Source organism: Lissotriton vulgaris, chromosome 4_1 (genome assembly GCF_964263255.1).
Source record: "Lissotriton vulgaris chromosome 4_1, aLisVul1.2, whole genome shotgun sequence".
In the NCBI taxonomy this organism is placed as follows: Eukaryota; Metazoa; Chordata; class Amphibia; order Caudata; family Salamandridae; genus Lissotriton; species Lissotriton vulgaris.
The window spans coordinates 1,904,858,401-1,904,865,418 of record NC_141691.1 but is presented as its reverse complement, the minus strand read 5'-3'; positions in this window follow the sequence as shown (position 1 = coordinate 1,904,865,418).

Sequence of the window (7,018 nt, the reverse complement as noted above, 5' to 3'; positions counted from 1 at the left end):
ACCAAGGAAGCATTGATGGATAGGATAATGTTGCAGCAACCCCTGGATGGTCTGATGAATATCGAGATCGATTCTGATTAGTGCTTGCCTACATGAGGGCAAAAGGAGCGTCTGAGGTTCCGTGACAATTCTAAGTGGTGTTTTCGACTCGCCCGAATATGGTCGAGTTTGGTATCTATGAACCGCAAATGACGAGTTTAGTGGGGGTACGCGTTTTCGCTGTGCTAACCTAAACCGTTTGTCTGTTTCGTGGGTTTCTCCATCTGAACCCACGGGTTCCATTTTAGATACGGCATCCATTTTGTTTCTTGCCCTCAAGTAGCCAGCGAACGGACACTGTCCGCTTCGCGACCCTGGGATTCCCAAACTCTTGCGGAAGACACGTGTTCCTTTGAGGGTGTCTTTATGACAAGGGGGATGATACTGTAAGGCAGATGGCCCCGCTTGAGGCTCATCTTGCCGTGCCGGTCTATTGTCTCAGTTGTGCATTCATTAGGCATGTCTCCTTTGATCCCTGCAATCGTGTTTCCTGATACCACCCCTTTTACACTCTTTTTGATCTGTTCGCTATCCTCGTCTTCCTCTGCACCTGTTTCAGACTCTTCCTTGATTCGTTTACAGCTGAACGGAATGCACTAATGGTGGGAAGATGTACTTTTACGGTTGGGAACCGGCAAATGCTACTGTAATTATGTTCGGAGCCCTGAATACATGAAAGCGACCCCCTATGAAATTTACTGTGGGAACCTGGTTGTAACCTTTTGTTTGCCATGTTATCTTATGACGAAAAACTGTATAAAAGGAGCGATCCACAGATACAATTCGAAGCAGTCTCCGTGAACATACATGCTATGTACTTCTCGTGACTTCTGTGTTCCCTGCAGTAAATAAACCTCAAATCTTTGACGCCGAAGGAGGTGTCCCGTGTCTCCGTCATTTGTACGCCGGAACAGGTAACCCACGAAGGTTTCAGGTGTTATCCCTGGCACCACTGGGTCTTAAGAAAACCCAGTCCTTCACTATGTAAAAGCCTTTACCTCGATCCCAGGGGAAAAAGAAGTGTTTTCCACAATAGGGGTCAATGGGGACGGGAAGGTGATGAGATTTATTTTCTCCGCTATTCTATTCCATGCCTTTAGGGGTCTCACGTTAAAAGCCAGAGATAAAGGTTCTTTGGCCTAGCCGGGTTTGACAGGAAAGGGATATGCCATAGCGACCACCCTGCCAGCTCCCTGTCTATGAAAGGCCAGTGCTTTTCAGACTCTGGGCATGACCATTCGACAAATGATCTGGGCTGCCCAATAATAAGCCTGGAGATTTGGGATCCCAAGAACCACTTCGCCGGGGGCCTGTAGCTTAGATCGCCCTGCATTCTGGGTCTTTTGCCCACCCAAATAAAGAATTCCAATTACTGCTTAAGCGTATGCATGGTGTCCAGGGAAGGGTCTGAAAGAGGAATAGTATCTTTGGCAATATGGACATTTTAATAGACTCTATCCGGCCGAGCCAAGACAGAGGGTGTGGTCTCCATCGGTGCAAGTCCTCCCTGACATGGCAAAGTAAAGTGGAATAATTTAACGTAATGTTATTGTGTAGTGACAGAGAAAGTTGTAGCCCTAAGTAGGGGACCGCAACTGGGACCCATTGAATGGGATGTGCATTTCTCAAGGCGTTAAGTGTGGAGAGTTTCAGGGTGAGGTTGAGCGCTTGTGACTTATGAACAATAATTTTGAAACCTGCTGCTTGGGAGAATTGCTCCAGCTCAGACATAACAGCCGGGAGGGAGGCCTGAGGGTTTCTAAAGTCACAAATACTTCATCTGCGTAGAGACGATGGGTATGTGTATCCCCCCGCAAAGTGTATACCTGAGATGAGCAGGTTATCACGGATTCGCTGAGCCAATGGCTCCATGTATAAGGCAAAGAGCAGGAGGGAGAAGGAGCAGCCCTGGCATGTGCCTCTCTGTAACAGGGAGGAGGTATGACCATTTACCCGGACAGTGGCAGCTGGAAATCTGCTGAAACCCAAGCTATGAATCTCTCAGGGAGCCTAAAGTGCTGCAACGTCGCCTTTATTGCGATTGCTATTAATATTCCACTCACCACTGCTTTTAGCGCATCTGTTAAACTACCTCTGGGTGATGCAGCAATGTATCACGGAGGTGCCAGGTCCAGGAGGAGGTCTCGACCCATGGCAGTGAAAGGGCCAGGGTGACCACTGAATGGTCTGACAGTCAATTATATCTATTTGTTTGATATAATGATTTTAAACTCTTCGTGCCTAAAAAATAGTCAATCCTCACATAGGTTTTGTGGGAGTGCGAATAAAAGGTGCTTTCTCTATAGATATGGGGCATTTGTCTCTCATTATATCGATTAGACCTGCATCATTGAGCATCTGTTCCTCTCCTCTGAGAGAGCACCAGTCTGTCCTTGTCTTTGGGCTGATCTATCTAGGGCGTAATCAAAGACTATATTTGGGTCTCCATCCAGTAAGATTGTCCTGTCTTGGGAAGCTCTAATTTCGTGCACTACCTTTGATAGATATTCCTCTTGACCTTCGTTTGGAGAGTAAACTGACCCTATGATGAGTGTTTATGAGCCGACAGAAAATGAATGGGCCAGCAACCTTCCCTTTAGTTCCACTATTTTGGGCCCTATCTTACTGGGGAAAGTGTTGATAGGAGGATAGCCACCCCGTTTTCTTTGTAGAAAGAGAGAAAAAGAGCTGTTGTGGAAATGCCCGAGATCAAAGTCTGTGTGTGTTCCTGGGCAAAAGATGGGTCTCCTGGAGCAGGCATATATGGGCTCCAGAGTACACTAAATACGACAGAATGGAGCGGTGTTTGATGGGGCAATTCAATCCCTCAACGTTCAGGGTCAGGATCTTAAAGGTCTGGGTCATTATGATTGTCCTGAGAGTAGGCCAGTGAGTCGTGCTTTGCACCACTGGGGTGGCGGCTGTTTGTCGGTATCTCTATGTTGGTCTGGCTTAGCCCTTAACTGGGTAACATAGGGAGTTGGTGGGTAAAATGGGCGTGTCGGAGGGAGGGACCCTAACTAAATAATAACCCCAACATAACACAACAAACTAACCACATAACACAAAATATATTGTAAATGTCCTGGGAGTGTATTCCCACGGAAAGGGGGTGGCAGAGTTTTGGATCTTCGGACCGCCCTGCTCCTCCCCAGGCCACGGTATGGGTGTAGAGACATGAATGTACCGTCCTGACATCTTGTACTGGGGCAATCATAAACTCAGGCGCAGTTGAGGGAAGGCACATGCCAGGCCAGTGGAGTCCTCTCCCAGGAACACCCGAACAGCTTGCCTCTCTTTCGCTATGGTCTCTGGCAGGGCTCAGTCTTGATGATCCAGAGTTGATTGTCTTCCAGGGTGTTCAGTAGTTGATTAGCCTCCTTAGCTGAGTGAACTTGTTGAATTTTACTGTTGAGGTGGAAGATGAGGTGGAACGGATGTCCCCAAGAGTATGGGATTTTACTGTCTCAGAGGTACGTCGTGATGGGCAGGAAAGCTCTCCTCTTCTGTAGCATTGATGCTGCCGAGTCTTGAAACAGGAGAGACTGATGCCCCTGGAACTGTAGTGAGTTACTGTCTCTGGCCTTTTGAAGGATGCGCTCTTTTAATTGAAAATCATGCACAGAGGGTAGGATATCTGGAGGTGGAGCCGGATAGGACCTCCTTAGCCTACCCGATGCGTGCGGTCCAATTTGTTCTCCATTTCCTACGGGGCATCAAGGATGGATTGGAAGAGACCCTCCACAAACTCTGCAATGTTCTGACCTTTATGTTACGGATACTAATATTGTTGCGTCTTGAGCGGTTCTCTAGGTCCTCCGCATGTGCTTGGAGGTCTAGATGCTGGTACTTCAGGCGTATTACCTCCTGCTGAAGACAGTCAATCTCTTCATCCCTACTCGAGCCCCCGGACTCCAGCGTACCCACGCTGTCCCCCAAGGAATCCACATCTTTCCTCATCTCCCAAATCTCCTGCGATATTTCGGTCCTCATTTGCTCTAAATCTTCTCTTAGAGATGCAAACAGAGTCTCAATGAATGTGCAGATGAGTGGAGCCTCGGTATCCCCAGGTTCTGTCGATTCTGACGTTACTGCGTTGTTTGAGCCGGTTGTTTTAAGTAGCATGTCTTTAACTGATCTGTCCTTTTTCCCCTTAGTAGCAGCCATGGTCTGGGACCAGGAGGGTTCAGTATCCCCCAACTCCTACGGTTATCCAACAGACAAACCCCTCCGTTGCCGCACTCGGGGGCTAGTACTCCGGCAGCAGCAGGGTTTACACTGTGCCTTGAGATCAATGACTTAGGGGTGAGTGTTCGTTATCTGAGTTAACAGGGTATTCAAAGCTTTCTTAGGGACTTACGGATCCACTTGAGTAGGGTCATTAGCCAGACTCCAGGCGTTGGTATGCCTCTTAGTGATTGTCTTTAAATTGTGAATCTCCACAAGCTCTGCCGGGGCCTGTAATCTGTTACAGACTCTACTTTGCTTGTAGGGCGTGGTTCTATAACATTGGGGGATGACCACAGTGCACACTACACACCTCCCAGGGAGGTTGGGGGGGACGTGTGCCGGAGACTGTTCTTGTGACTTGGGCCTCTCCCACACCCTCCTGTAACCTTATGTCCTCTTATTGGATCATAGTGCAAAGTCTGGTAGGTAGGCCCCTAGAGCCCTCAACCGGACCCCCGCCTACCAAGTGTTCTGGTGATGGCGGGTTTGTAGCTAACTGTAGCGTTCTGACTCACCTGGATCTGGTTGGTGTCTCCTTCACTGGAGTGATGTAGGGTCCATATCCCCTTCCCGGCATCTCCTTGCCTGGGCTGAAGTGGCGGGCCTCAGGGCCAGGTCCCGACCCAGCCTCCTCCTACGCCAATGCCCTGTGCCAGCGTCTGGACCTGCCGCTCGTTCGTCTCCTACAGGTCGAACATGTCCATTACGGGAAAGACCAGGAGCTCTCCGGGCCTTGCAATTGGGGGAGGCTCCATCAATGCAAGACTCGACCCAGTCCTTCACCCCAAGTGCTTCTCTTGAGGGCCCTAAAAATGCCCAGCTCATGGAATTCAGCCTCCTCTGACAATGGTGCCCCATTGTTCCGGAGGGACTGCCGCCTGCCTGATTTTTGGGGGCGAACGTGTCATTGTAGATTAGCCCTGGGGCTTTCTGGCCCTCGCAGCTGGGGAAGGGGGGCGCTCCCCACACCGAGACCAACCTGGTCGTGAACTTCCTGCTCTGATCTTAATGGCCCTCAGACTTCCCAGATCTCTGGGTGAGTCACAGCTGCTTCCTCTCTATCGGGCCCAGCCAGGCCGCCCCTCCGCTGGCGCGGCCCTTCATCAAACATGCACACTTCAGCTCTTACCGATTTCCTCTGCTGCCGTCTCTAGGCCTCACACGCTGCTTCCACACTGAGAGGGGCACACCGCGAGTGCTCTCAGTTCCTCTAACCCCCTTAGTCTCTCATTTCAGGGCGGCTCACGTCCTTCTCCAGCACGTAAAGCAGCGGAGCTGAGTCTCTACCCCACCTCTCAGCCCGATTCCAGGCCCAGTTCTGGGGGCTCTCCTTGGCCCCATAGATCGGCAGTGGAGTCACCAATTCCTGTTGTGAGTCCACCTGGCAGCTCCTCTCAGCTTCCGCTGTAGCCCCTTAGTCTCTCCTTTCAGGGCGGCTCACGTCCCTCTTTGGCACGCAAAGAAGCAGAGCGGCGTCTCCATCCCAACTCTCGGCCCGATTCCAGGCCCAGCTCGGGCGGCTCTCCTTGGCCCCATAGATCGGAGGTGGGGTCACCAATTTTTTGTTGTGAGGCCTCTGGGCAGCTCCTCTCCCCTTCCGCTGTAGCCCCAGCGCAGCTGACTGATTAGTGCGGTTCAGCTACTCAGCGCTTAAGCTGGAGGCCCGGGCTGGGAGACGGAGCGACAAGCAGGCACATCCTACTCAATAGCCATCTTAGCCACGCCCCCATAGAGACTCCTAGTTTTCACTGTGTATTTTAGTTTTATTTGTAGTATATTTTTCTTGTGTGCATTAAAGTACTTTACCTTTATAAAGAAAAGCACTGACTGGACATTTATTGTATTACGTGGTATTATGGTGTAAACTGTATTCTGAATGTCTAACATAACTCCCCTCCTTCCGTAAGCCTTGGCATCTATATACAGAGGTCACATCTCTAATAAATGGTTCTTTGGTACTATTCTCAAGCCACAGCCCCTTTGGAGACATTGGCTTTCTCAGCCCACATGAAGCACTGCTTCATACCTACAGCTATTGAATACAATCGGTATGTGACCAGAGTTTGTAAAACAAAGTAATACTTAAGCTCAAATTAGGGCTCCTTGCCTGTCTTCACCATGAAGACTCCCTCATTACTCTGCCTCATTGCTGCTGCACCTGACTAATGGGATCTCACATTAAACTGTTTCCATCTAACAAAGATAGGTGGCTCATAGAAGACAAGTTCATACACAATTTAATGGCAAGAACGGAGGCTCCTATTATGCCTTCTTTTCTTGCTTTATTCCAAATAGCAGCAAGATAAGTAAAAAACAACAATACCCAGCAGGTACAGCAGAAGAACTACTGGCCAATGGGATTTAACAGAACAAACAATGAACCAATCACAGTAAGTCTAGTATATATGAACATATCTGACCACGAGTAGCCCTCTTTTCTTGCTGCTACGCAGCCAGATAAGTCATATATTTCTTATTTCTCACTCGTTTTCATGTATTTATGATATTATTGTTCATTTATTGGCTATTTGTTGTTGTGCTTTGAGCGCCGCTTGCGCTCGTTTATGTTCTCTGCCTTTGAGCGCTGCTCGCGCTCGTTTCTCCCGTAATTGCTGGTCCCGTTTTCGGACTTGTCTCCCCCCCCTCGCGCGCTTTGGCGGTTAGTTTCTACCGCTGCGCACTTCAGTTTGCAGTGAAGCCTTACCGTGTTTCTGCCGGAGCTCTTCTGCGAGGCTCCTGTCCTTCAGAC